This window comes from Elaeis guineensis, chromosome 2 (assembly GCF_000442705.2).
Source record: "Elaeis guineensis isolate ETL-2024a chromosome 2, EG11, whole genome shotgun sequence".
NCBI classification, from domain to species: domain Eukaryota; kingdom Viridiplantae; phylum Streptophyta; class Magnoliopsida; order Arecales; family Arecaceae; genus Elaeis; species Elaeis guineensis.
In genome coordinates, this window is record NC_025994.2 from 101,151,889 (window position 1) to 101,166,494 (window position 14,606).

Here is a 14,606-nt window from a genome sequence, read left to right on the forward strand (position 1 = left end):
GGATTGGATTTCTTTCTTAAGATAATGTTTTAACTCACCTCCATCTAGGCACTCCTTTATTATTTTATTTTGTAATTTATCATATTATTAATTATTTGACATTATATTGGTAATTTCTCGAACCATATCTCTCACACAATAACCTAAATCTTTAAATTCTTGATCTTTGGTCCTTAAATCATACATAAGTAGCTTCGCTTTGCGAATTTTCTGCGAGGATCCATTTAAATATTTATTTGATCTCATATTAGCTATATACTAGATAGATTTTCAATACTTACACAATATTAAGAAATCTAGATAATATTTTTTGACTAGCTTTTTAAGATCAAATCTATGGTTGTTACACTTTTAATTCTAAAATAACCTAAGATTGCTACCTTAACAAAGATAATGAATTTTAAGATCACTCTAACTACATTTCTATTTTAAAAGTTAAAATATACTACATTTATAGAAAGAAAAATTTTAATATTTTTGAAATTTGAAAATATGAGTAGAAATATTGCATGGAAACATGTGTATAACATCTTTTTATTAAGAAAGAAATAATTAAATAATTCTAAAAATGACATCTTAGCATATATTGATAACAAAAATTTTTCAAAAAGGGGAAAAGAAAATGGCATATAATGCATAAAATATTAATTAGAGTTAATTATTATATTTTTAAAATATTTGGTTGAGCTATTTTAAATGTTAATAATCATCATTTGTACCTATGTGGCATTATAATTCATAAACCAAAAAAATGCAATAAGGAGTGGGAAAAGGTAATGCATTACTATGGTCAACCATAGATGAGCTTTGCAAATTGTTACATGTTACACTTATTCTATAAATTTATTTTGATAGGAGCAGCATCATTTATTCTGCTGTATCTTTCCAAGGAAGCACGGGCTATGGTATGTGCGTAGAGAGGAAAGAGAGCGAGGCGCGTGGAGCTAGGCCATGCAAGTCCTGGGCCCATGTTGGGTTGTGAATGAATCTAAGGTGGTTCAGGCCTTCTTTTTTGTCCCCTCGATCCTATCCTCTATCCCAAATCTTGCCCTTCTATACTTTTCGAAGGTTATCTTTCCTCTTCTATATAAGCCCGCATCTCTTCGTATAACCCAGCTCGGTCAAATATCTTTTTAGCTATTAACAATGTTTGTCATATGATTTGCATTGGGAACAATCCCAATGAAGATGTGGCATTTGGAGAATATGTGGAAGCTGATTCAAGCCAAACCTAAGGATATACTGCAAGCCATTAGCTCTTATTGAAAAAATTTCATCCCTAGATGGATTTTGTTGGATATACTGCAAGCCATTAGCTCTTATTCAAAGTTTTCTATTGACAATGATTGACTATCATATCATGACTCTGATTGCTTATAAGAAAGAGATTTTGAAAATGTTGAATCTTGTTTTCAAAATCCTAGTGCCTAGAGGGCTGGACGAGCTGGTGAATACAATATGACTAGTTCTTCTTAGAGTTCTCAGACGGGTTTGCTTACATGAATTGATCTACTCAGAGATGTTAGTCTGACGTACAAAAAAAAAAAGAAAACATCAAAGGTTGTTGGACTTTATATCCAAACTCTCAGAAATTTTGTGGGCTTTGGTGATATAAATTGTCATACACTCGATCCGAGATTGTAAGCCACAGGATCACGGCAATTATCGCATGCTCATGAAGAATTCTCCTCATAAGTATGCAAGGTATCTTATCACGATATCATAAAACACGTACAGAATAAAATTTAAATAATTAATGTTTAAGTTTATTTCAAATAACTAAATCAAATATCTTGTAAAATAATATTACATAGTCTTACTTCAAATTTTAATAAATATTAATTTAAAATAAAAATATCAAAGTCTATCTTTAGTTTTCTCTTGCATAATGAATCCTCGAGTCAAGCTTATCTTCTAAGTCTATAAAAATAATAAAATATAGAATAATGACCTAAACAGTCCACTAAGTAATGTACACCTTTTTTTAGATAAATCAAGCAATAATAATATATTAAAAATTAAATATATATATGCATCAATTCAAACTATATAGCACTAATCAAAATAAGATATACAAGAATTTATTTTTATTTATAAATTAATTTTCTTCAAAATATCATATTCATCTCGACAGCCATGAACAAAATCAAGGTACCAATGTATAACCTCCACTCATAAGGTATCAAATTATCAATATTTAATCGTTTCACTGATAGAGTATCAAAATACCAGTATTTAACCGCCCCACAAGTAGGATATTAAAGTATCTATGTTTAACCATTCTACTGATGAGGTATCAAAGTATTAACATTTAACCTCCACTAACGGGGTTCGATACATAGATTGTGAATCAAAATTCATCTCAAATCAATACACTTTCTCCAAAATAAATTTTATATTTGAAATCAAATAATTCATAAAGTCATACGATATTGAATAAATCAATATGATTCATATCAAATTCCATACACTTGACCATAAATCACTTAATATTTCAAAAAAAAGATATATTCAGTAATTCAAAATACATACATTGATTTATAAAATAATGAATAATCTAATATAAAAAATATTTTATAATTTACTGATAAGTCTAGAAAATATGCAATATTACTTATCTCACACGTATCTCAATACATCTATTCAATTTAATAATTTTTTTTTAAAATATATAATTCATAGATTACATCGTAGTATTCTATTATTAGACATCTTCTTGTCAAGATAACTATATCGTTATACATAATTGAGTCCAATAATCAGAAAGATTACGAATAATTAAGGAGGACATGATGAATGGTAGCCACATTCAATATTTTCAATCAATATGAGTATGATAATTTTATTCAATCATGATCAACCTAGATGGTTCGAAATCTCTCTATTGGATCAATATAGACTCAAAGCTACAAGACTCAGACCCTGACTGGTTTCATAAATCAAATGGAGAGAGAATGTTAGCGGAGACAGAAATTAACAAAACCTTGACTGGTTTCCCTTTTATTTATATATAGTTTCTATTTTACCTACATTATTTACCCTAAGGATACATAATATCTTAGGAATTTTGTGAGCTTTGGTGACATAAATACTCCCAAGGAATTAGTACTCCTGCCATTGATGGAACATAAACTTCAATTGACACTAAGGCATAGTTAGGGCCATCAGCACTGCAAACCATAAATTAGGACAACAAATTTCTTGTATTCAGTAATATGGTTTATATCCTATAGCATCTTATTCTGAAAATCCTATCCATGAAGCCACACACATGTACACAGATGCAAAGAAACAAGACAGAAAGGGTGTGATATAGGCATATTGCTTTATGTTTGGATCGGTCCATTATTGAGCTAGTATATGGACCTGATCCAACCAATAATTTCACTGACTAATTAGTGTCTAGGGTGTTGAAAAACATATTTCCATTCTCTTGTCATAAAAGATCTAGGTTCAAAATTCCAAACTTTTCTTTCTTATGTCCCTTTTTTTTTTGTTGTGGGGGGGGGGGTGGTGTTGTTTGGAAATAACATTCATGACTTTTTCATCCTCTACTTTCTTGATCCACAACTGTTCCTTGATAGGCATTTGGTGAGAATTTTTTTAGTCATACAAATATATAGACTTCAGAAAAATTATGAGTTTGTGTTTAGAATAAGATCCAATACTGCTCTCTCTCAAAGACAAAAAAAAAAAAGAGTGTACAAAATAGGGCAAAAAAAAAAGGTACAGCTTAGTGATTCTCACTACATCTTCACATATAAAATATTCAACTTTCAATTAATTATTATTTTTTTGTTTGGGGGTGGGGGTTTGTTTGGAAATAACATTCATGACCTTTTCATCCTCTACTCTCTTGATCCACAAGTGTTCCTTGATAGGCATTTGGTGCGAAATTTTTTAGTCATTCAAATATATAGACTTCAAAAAAATTATGAGTTTGTGTTTAGAATAAGACCCAGTACTGTTCTCTCTCAAAGACCAAAAAAAAAAAGAGTGTACAAAAAAGGGCAAAAAAAAATAGTAAAACTTAGTGATTCTCACTACATCTCAACAAATAAAATCTTCAACTATCAGCTATAAATTAATTAACATTACTAGATATCTTAATCTAGTCACTTTTCAAAATAAATGAAATCTTTGTAGGGGTGGCAGCTTTTGTTACTGACCACTTTAGCGATTGGATCTGAAGACAAGATAGGGACTGTCCATTGGGCTTGTGAAATTTTTTGTATCTTGACCTTTTGGGTTGCTCTCGCATCAGATTGATGTGACTATCTATTTGTATATAAAAAAAAAAAATCTTTGCCTTCTCTCTTGATGTGATAAAACGTGGTGAATGTGCAAGAGGATCATTTTATATACACCAAATGTATGACAATCATTCAAATTCTTTGGGTATAGGATAATAAGCAGTCATTAATTAAATATATCATCTTGGTATACTAATTGTCCGTGGCCAGGGGACAAGTTCCATCGCTAATAATTTTATTTTTTTCTTAATTAAACTGTTAAAAACTATTAGCGATGGCAATTTCATCGCTACTACTGTCGTTAATAATTTTTTAGTTTTTTTATTAAAATTTTAAAAAAAATTTAACGATGGTAGTTTGTACAGCTAATAGTTTTAAATTTTTTTAAAAAAATCATAATTAAATATTCTAAAATATGCTTTAATCACAATAACAAGCAATAATATTTTTTAAAATCTGTTATAAATAAGATAATAATTATGTAATATAACCATAAATATAAAATTAATTATATTATATTAAAAAATATAAATTATATAATTTTACATATAGATATTGCTTTACAAGTATCAAAATTGCATACATATCAAAAAAAAATTATGTACAATCCTCCTCCTTGTCCTTCTCATCCTCTTTCTACTCCTGTACATCCTCTTCAGTAGTTGGTCGATGAGAGTCAGATGTCTTTGCATCTTGTAATGAAAAAAATAAATCACTATTAATAAATTTCGATACGAAAGCATACATATCGATACGGAGATGTACATTTTGATATACTATAATTTTCGAACAGATTATTTCTACATACTTTATTCGATGATATGGAGCTATAGATACCTCCTACCCATCGTTTGGATAGTTAAATTGAATTTTTACTCCCTATATTTCTTTTTCGGACTCAAATCTAAACATGTGAAGCTTCTAAATATAAAAATTTAAAATAAATAAAATTATTAATAGACTTACCTGTTATGATGGCTGTGATAATGAGTCCAGCTGATCGTACAGATGTGGATCTAAAAAAATCTTAATAATCGTATCGCAGATGACATCTCGAAAGCTCTGAGGTCGCTGGCTCTAAAGCCTCTGCACGACCTTTTCCATATGTGCATTAGCCCATGTCTGGATCGTCGAGCTCTGAAAGAAGGATGTCGACGAAGATCTTCGAGCTGCTGGAGGATCAAAGTTGTGGCTGAATCGTAGGACCCAGCTTCTACTCACCCCCTCCAGTGGCCCTGAGCCATCCCTCGAGGTCCAAGAGGGGTGGAAGGATGGGTCCTCGCCATGCCATGATACGAGATACTCTATATAATCTGTCTATATAGTTTAAAAATTCATTAGTGCATATATATTAGTATATATAAAAATTTAATAAATAATATTTTTAGTTGTTATCACGATCTATCGAGATCGTGGATCTAAATAATCATAAGTCCTCCTAGACTAGTGTGTGGTCTCTTATATTTGCAGCTATCCTGATGCACGACTCAACTACCATATCTATAATAAATAAATAATAAATTTAAATTAAATAAAATATACATTTGATTAATTTAATATGAAATTAACTTAAGTGTAGAATTTTTACCAATTTATCGATCATAATATGTATGCCAACGGAGCTGCCAGTGTGCTTGATCGAATATTGCTGGGTGGATCGATTCTATTGTGCCTTCTAGTGCCTATCAGAGTACTCCTCAGTACTCCACGGATCGCAGAGGGCTTCCTGTATGTCCGCTCGCATCCAATGATCTGTGTAAAATTTTTAGTCCGATGGTGACTGCGAATTGAAGTGCTTTATAGTGGACTGTCAAAGACTATATAGCCCATCCTGGAACCTCTGCATGGCCACCTCCTCAAAGGTCCGACGACCAACCTCCTCATCCTGAGGAGTCTTGAATCAATAGTACCTCTATAAGTAGAAGCAATCGTGTATTGATAAATAGAATACAAATCTATCATGAATTTAAAAATTAAACATTTTTGACTTACCAAGAACATCTTTCAGGCTGCATCACGAGCCTCCGATGACCAAATGGAGAACTTGTTCATCAGCCCCAACATCAATCGTCGGATGATGATGGTAACCACACGAGGCACCTCAAGCTTTGTAAATGTGCTGCAAAATTTATTTTGAACAATAAATGTTATATTCTAAAATGATTAAAATTGGTTTGATGATAGTCCGATTTTGAATCCCTACCGTCGAAGATAGTAGGGCTACTCTCATCGAAGAGCTTTCCAAAGTAGTTCCATCTCTTGAGAATAATATTAATTTAAATAATATTATTAATATTATTATTTAAATTAATAATATTATTAATTTAAATATTATTAATATTAATTTAAATAATAATATTAATATAAATTTAATCATAATAAGTAGCTTCGCTTTGCAAATTTTCTATGAGGATCCATTCAAATATTTGTTTGGTCTCATATATATCAGCTATGCACTAGATGATTTTGGATACTTACATAACATTAAAAAATCTAGATAATAGTTTTTGACTAGTTTTTTTGGATCAGTTCTGTGGTTGTTATATTCTCAATTCTAAAATCACCTAAGATTGCTCCCTTTACAAAGATAAAGATTTTTGAGATCACTCTCACTATATTTCTATTTTAAAAGTTAAAATATACAACACTTATAGAAAGAGAAATTTTATTATTTTTGAAATTTAAAAGTATGCAGAGGAGAATTATTGCATGGAAACATGGGATATAACATCTATTTAGTAAGAAAGAAACAATTAAATAATTTCAAAAATGACATCTTAGCATATATGGATAGCAAAATTTTTTAAGTAAAAGGAAAAGAAAATGGCATATAATGCATTAGAGTTAATTATTATATTTTAAATTATTTGGTTGAGCTATTTTAAATTTTAATAACCGCCATTTGTACCTATGTGGCATTATAATTCATAAACATAAAAAATACAATAAGGAGTGGAAAAATGTTATGCATGACTTTGATCAACAATAGATGAGCTTTATAAATTGTTGCATGTTGCACTTATTCTATAAATTTATTTTCATAAGACCGCTGTCATTTATTTTATTGTATTTTTGCAAAGAAGCATGGGCTACGGTGTATGCGTGGAGAGGAAAAAGAGCGAGGTGTGGGGAGATAGGTCATGTAGGGCTTGCGCTAATGTTCATTTGCGCTTGATTCCAAGGTGGTTTGGGGCTTCTTTTTTTTCCTGATCCTATCTTTCCTTATCTCATATCTTGCTTTTCTATACTCTTCAAACATTATCGTTCTTCTTCTATATAAGACGGCATCTTTTCATGTAACCCAGCCTGGTCAAAAATCTCTTTGGCCATTAATAATGTTTGTTGTATGATTTGCCATAGGAACAACCCTAATAGAGATGCGGCATTTGGAGATTACGTGGAAGCTGATTCAAGCCAAACCTAAGGATATACTACAAGTCATTAGCTTTTGTTGAAAAAATTGTCCCTAGATGGATTTTGTTGGATAAACTTCCTAGCTATAGTTTACTTCAAAGATTTCTATTGGCAATAATGTTGACAATCATATCATGACCCTGGTTGCTTATAAGGAAGAGCTTTCGAAAACTTTGAATGTTGTTTTCAAAATCCTAGCCAAGAGGACTGGATAAGCTAGTGAATGCAGTATGGCTAGTTCTTCCTAGAGTGCCCAAATTGGTCTGCTTACATGAATTGATCTACTCATAGCTGTTAGTTCGACCTAGAAATAGAAGAGAAAATATCAAAGATCGTTGGACTTTATATCCAAACTCTTAGAAATTTTATGAGCTTTGATGACATAAATTGCCATGTCCCTGATCCAAAATCATGAGTCATGAGATCACGGCAATCACCGCATACTCGTGAAGAGGTCTCTCCATAAGCATGTAAGATATCTTATCATGATGTCATAAAAAAGTATGGAGCAAAATTCACATAATTAATATTCAACTTTAATTCTATTAAATAAATCAAATGTGCTACAAAATAATATTACATAGTCTTGCATCAAATTTCAATAAATTTTAATTTAAAATAAAAATATCAAAGTCTATCTCTAGTTTTCTCTCTCATAATGATCTCCAAGTCAAATTAGTCTTCTGAATTTATAAAAATGATAAAATATAGAGTAATAAGCTAAATTGTTCAGTAATTAATGTATATCTTTTTTAAATAAATTAAATAATAATAATATATTAAAAAATAAATATGCATATGCATCAATTCAAATTATAGAGCACTAATCAAAATAAGATCCATATGAATTTATTTTCATTGATAAATTAATTTTTTTTAAAACATCATGTTCATTTCGACAGACATGAGCTAGATCAAAATACCAATGTATAACCTCCACTAGTAGGGTATCAAATTACCAACTTTTAACTGTCCCACTAGTGAGTATCAAAATACTAGCATTTAACTGCCCCACTGGCAAGGTATTAATGTATTAGTGTTTAACCGCCCCATTGACTAATTCGATACATAGTCAAATTGCAAATCAAAATTTATCTCGATTCAATATATTTTCTTCAAAATAAATTTTATATTTCAGATCGAATAATTCATAAAGCCATGCGATATCAAATCAATCAGTATGATTCATATCAAATTCCATACACTCGATCATAAATAACTTAATATTTCAAAAAAAAAGATATAATCGATAATTCAAAATACATGCATCAGATTTATAAAATAATGAATAATTCAATATAAAATATTTTGTAATTTGCTAATAAGTCTAGAAAAAGTGCAGTATTATTTACCTCACACGTAATGCAATAAATTCATAAAATTTCATATTTTTTTTTCAAAATCTTTGATTCATTGATCATATCGCAGTATCCCACTATTGGTTATCTTCTTATCAAGACAATCATACCACTATACATAATTAAGTTCAATAATAAAAAAAGATATAAATAATCAAGGAAGATATGATGAACAGTATATCACATTCAACAGTCCAAATCGATCTGGGCATGATAATTTTATTCGATCATAGTCAACCAAGATGGTTTAAAGTCTCTTTATCAGATCAACTTGGACTCAAAACTATAGGACTTAGACTCTTGATGGTTTCATCAATCAAGTAGAGAGAATGTTAAAGGAGAGAAAAATTAATAAAATAGAACAAAACTATCTCAATCGATCCAATCAAGATGATTTAAATAAATTATGATTGAACTAGTGTACGTATGGTCCAATAAAAATTATGGATAATCGAATCATAAAGAATCTAGTCTAATCAGGATCGGTACTAGCATGCTGCCTGACGATCATGGATGAGAATCCTTTTTATTAGGATTGGATCAAAATTATTAAGAGTAATCCTTTTACTAAATCAATCCTAGAGAGAGAAATCTATGAAGAGAGAGGAAGCATCTAGAGAGAAAAAATTCTAAAGGAAGAAATTAGAAAGAGAAAATAGGTAGAGAAAGTGGAGAGAGAAATAATTTTGAGAAAAGAAAGAGAGAGGGATGAAAGAAGAGAGAAACTCTCTATTCTTTTTTTTTTCCTTTTACCTTCTTTCTTTTTTTTCCTTTTTTTTTCTCTTTCTCTCTCAGTGGAAGAGGGGACTTTTCATTTCCCTTATTTTTTGAAATTAGGAAGGTTCTCCCCAATGGTGGTGGTAGCTACAGATGTAGGCTGTAGAGATGCAGATAGGAAACCATAGATTGGCGGTCGACGGTGATGATTGGCATCGAAAATTCTAGAAAATGGATGAAAATCAATGCAAAGATAGGGGAATCGATTCGAGCCTCCTTTTTGATAAAATTCAGCAAATCATCGATTGAAATCAAGATTTTAAAGGCTAAAGAAGGGAGAAGAGAGGGTTAATCAATGTTTGCCTGCCTCTTACCTGACTTTTTTGATGATTGTTGACTAAATTGGACTCCTTTCCGGCTTCAATTTCAACTCCAATTAAGAGTCCAACAGAAGGAAGTTTTCTATCTTTTTTTTTGTGATTGCTTTAAGATTCGTGTCGTTAAATTTTTTTGCTGGATTGAGGTATCTTTCTTCCAAAAAAAAATTTTATTCTCGAAATTTTTCTTGCACAAATCCTCAAAAATTCAAAATTTCTTTTGCCTCAAGTCGGTCATCCTCTAATTTGAGGATCGAATCTTTCATTATCATACTTTTTAAATCAAATTACTATTATGATCAATTTAAAAAGAATTCAAACCACTATACTTTCGCATTGCACTCTGATTTAAATTCATCAATATATTCATCTCAAATCTATGTTTCTAAGTAATATAAGTAATCATCTCAATTTTTATGGTGTTTATCCACCTACACCCGTACATAATTCTATGTGTCATAGTTCATCTACTTATATTTTGATTTTATATAAATTATTCTACCTTCGATTTGAGATCGTGAGTCATGGGATTGCGGCAACCATCTTATACTTATGAAGAACTCTTTCCACATGCATGCAAGACATCTTATCACGATATCATGAAGCAATTATGGAATAAAATTTCAATACTTAATGCTCAACTTTAATTCAAATAACTAAATCAACTATCTTACCAAATAATATTCCATAGTTTTGCACCAAATTTTAATAAACTCTAATTTAAAAAATAATATCAAAGTCTGCCTCTAGTTTTCTCTCGCATAATGAATTCTCGAGCCAAGATAATCTTCTGAATCTATAGAAATGATAAATTATAGAGTAATGAGCTAAATAGTATAGTAAGTAATATATACTTTAGCTAGATAATTTAAGCAATAATAATATACTGAAAAATAAAAATACATATGCATTAATTCAAAATATGCTGCACTAATCAAAATAAGATCTATGCGAATTTATTTTTATTTATAAATTAATTTTTTTCAAAATATTACGTTTATCTCAACAGTCATAGACTAAATCAAAGTACTAGCATATAACTCCTACTGATGAGATATCAAATTATCAGTATTTAACCATCCTACTGGTAAGGTATCAAAATATCAGCATACAACCTCCACTGGCAAGGTATCAAAGTACCAGCATTTGACCATCTCACTGGTAGGGTATCAAAGTTCTAGCATTTAACTACCCCACTAACAGTGTGTATATCAAAGTACCAACTTTTAATCATCCAAATTGCAAGGTATCAATGTATAAGTGTTTAACCACCCCACTGATGAAGTATCAAAGTACCAACATTTAAACCCTTTGATGGAGTTCGATGCATGGTTGGGCTACTGGTCAAAAGTTATCTCAAATCAATATACTTTCTTTAAAAAAATATTTCATATTCCAAATCAATAAATTCAATAAGCCATGCAATATCGAATCAATCAATATGATTCATAGCAAATTCAATACACTTGATCATAAATGACTAATTATTTTAGAAAAAGAATATATTTGCTAATTCAAAATACATACATTAAATTCATAAATCATGAATAATCTAATATTAAAAATATTTTATACTTTATCGATAAAACTAAAAAAGTGTAGCATTACTTTCCTCACACGTATTCTAATAAATCTACATAATTTTATGAATTTTTTTTTTCAAAATCTTCAATTTATAGATTACATCGTAACATCCTACTGCTAGACATCTTGTTGTCGAGACATCTACACCTCTATACATAATTGAGTGTAATAATCATAAAGGATACGAATAATCTAAGAAGATATGATGAATGATAGTCGCATCCAACAGTCCAAATTGATCTTGTTATGATAATTTTATTCGAACATGATCAAACTAGATGGTTCATAATCTCTCTACCAGATGAACTTGAACTTAAAGCTATGGGGCTTAGATCCTTTACTGATTTCATAAATCAAGTAAATAAAGAATGTCAGAGAAGAAAGAAATTAACAAAATAAAACAAGGTTGATCAAACAATACTATCTAGTATCTCAATCGATCTAATCAAGATATTTTAATTAAATTATGATTGAACTGGTATACATACGGTCCAATAGAAATTATGGATAACTAAATCTAGAAAAATCTAATCTGATTAGGATCAATATCGATAAGCTGCCCAACGATCACAAATGAGGATTCTTTTCACTAATATCAGATCAAAATTATTAAAAGTAATCCATTTACTGAATCAATCCTAGAGAAAAAAATTTATGAAGAGAGAGAAATAATCTAGAGGGAGAAAATTATAGGGAGAGAAAGTAGCGAGAGAAAATAGAGATAGAAAATGGAGAGAGAAACAATTCCAAGAAAAAAGAGAGAGAGGGAAACTCACTCTTCCTTTTTTTTTCTTTTTTTTCCTCTTTCTCTCTCATGGAAGAGGGGACTTCTTGTTCCCCTTGTTTCTTGGAGCAGGGGACCTTCTCTCCGATGATGGTGATGGTCGGTGATGTAAGCCGTGTGGCACAAACAAAAAATCATAGATCGATGGTCAGCGGCAACGACTGCCATAGAAAAATCAAGAAAGTAGATGAAAATCAAAGCAAAAATAGAAAAATCAATCTGATCTCCTTTTTAACAAAATCAAGTGATTCGCTGGTTGCTACTTTTTAACAAAGTAGATGAAAATCACTTGATTTTGTTGGAAAAGTCAGATAATAGATGGACAAAATCAAGTGATTCGCTGGTCGGACAAGCGACACTAATCATACATCCATAGCATACATGCCAATATTAAATTTTGCTCTCTTTGTTCTGACTCTAGGTTCACAGCAGATGCAAAGAATAAGGATATTTAAATGCGCCAGGATCGACGCTACAAGAAATTTAGTTTTTTGTGACAAGCAATGTTGTCACTGAAACTTGGAATATGCTTCATCGCTAAAACCATTTATGACAACTTAAATTTCTTGTCACTGAATCATTTCTTTTTGTGACAATAGAGCTTGTCACTTAATATACTTTTTGCGAGGAGTTTCACTTGTCACTGAAAATAAAATTTGTGACAACTTAACTTGTCACAGAAACAAATCATTCTTGTCACAATGCAATAACATAAATTGATTTTGGGACAATAATGACTCTGTTTAGAGATAAAGTTTCTTGTTACTGAAATAGCTTAAAGTGACAAGAACTTTTGTTGTCACTGAAAATAAAATTTGTGACAACTTAACTTGTCACAGAAACAAATCATTCTTGTCACAATGCAATAACGTAAATTGGTTTTGGGACAATAATGACTCTGTTTAGTGATAAAGTTTCTTGTCACTGAAATAGCTTAAAGTGATAAGAACTTTTGTTGTCATGGAAAATCTCATATGTGACAATTTGTTATTGTCACTAAAATTTAGTGTATATGACTACAGAAATTCATCTCATTCACAAGCAAACTAAGAATCCAAATATATCTTTCTCAATGTTTGCATTTCAGTAGATATCCAAAATAAAAGTCACAAGATAGTACCAGTAGTTCATAAGCACTCCATATGCTATTTAATTGATCAAAACCAACAGTACATGATCCAAGACATCCAAAGAATTTTCAATTTCACTGTTTGAAATTCGACAGGACATCCAAAATTAATTTAAAAAAAATACTGACTAGTACCTATAGTTCACAAGCACCCTACATTCTACTTAACTGATCAAAACTAACAGCCTATGACATCCATATTTTCAAATTGAAGCTAGTTGATGTACTCCCATAATGCCAACAGAAGTAGCTGCCCATATTATTCATGCATATAAACAAGGTTTGGATTAGTAAATGATTGGCTAGAATAAAGTTTTGAGTAATTAAAGTCTAGCAACCTCTAGATAAGCAATAGATTATCCACTAAAAATTTTAAAAAAAAATAAGGTAACTTTTTTTGCATATAATTTGTAAATTTATACCTCATATTGAAAAGTTGAGACAACAAGAAAGGTTTTCAATCCATGTTTTCAATGGATTACACAAGAAATGAGCTCAGGCATGTTAGCAATTAAACTTCTAAAATAAAAAATTAAAAAAAAAAGAATTGACTATATATTAAGAATCTCAATTCAAAGTTGCCATTCCTAGAATTATAAAAAATTATGGATCTCACACTCTTAGAATGCAGCACTGTACCTAAGTATACTATAGCTGATTGGTTGTTGTTTATATTCCTCTCTTATAGATCATTGAAAACAAGAAAAAAAAATATCATATTTAACTTTTCTACTTTCTTAAAAGTAAAAAATTCTTACTTGGTCAAGGTTCATGCATTGAGGAAGATGAAGCTCTTGATTAGGAGAAAGTTTCAAAAAAGGCAGCAAAGCGAGCTTGGATCATAGCATTAACTTTTTCATTAACTTGTTCCTCCATTTGAGCTTGAATCTCAGCTCTAACCTCATCTTGCAATTGAGCTCGAACGTCTTCTCTAATGCTATCCACCAACGATTCCTTAGCTTGTTCGACAGCTCTTTGTACCTCTTCTTG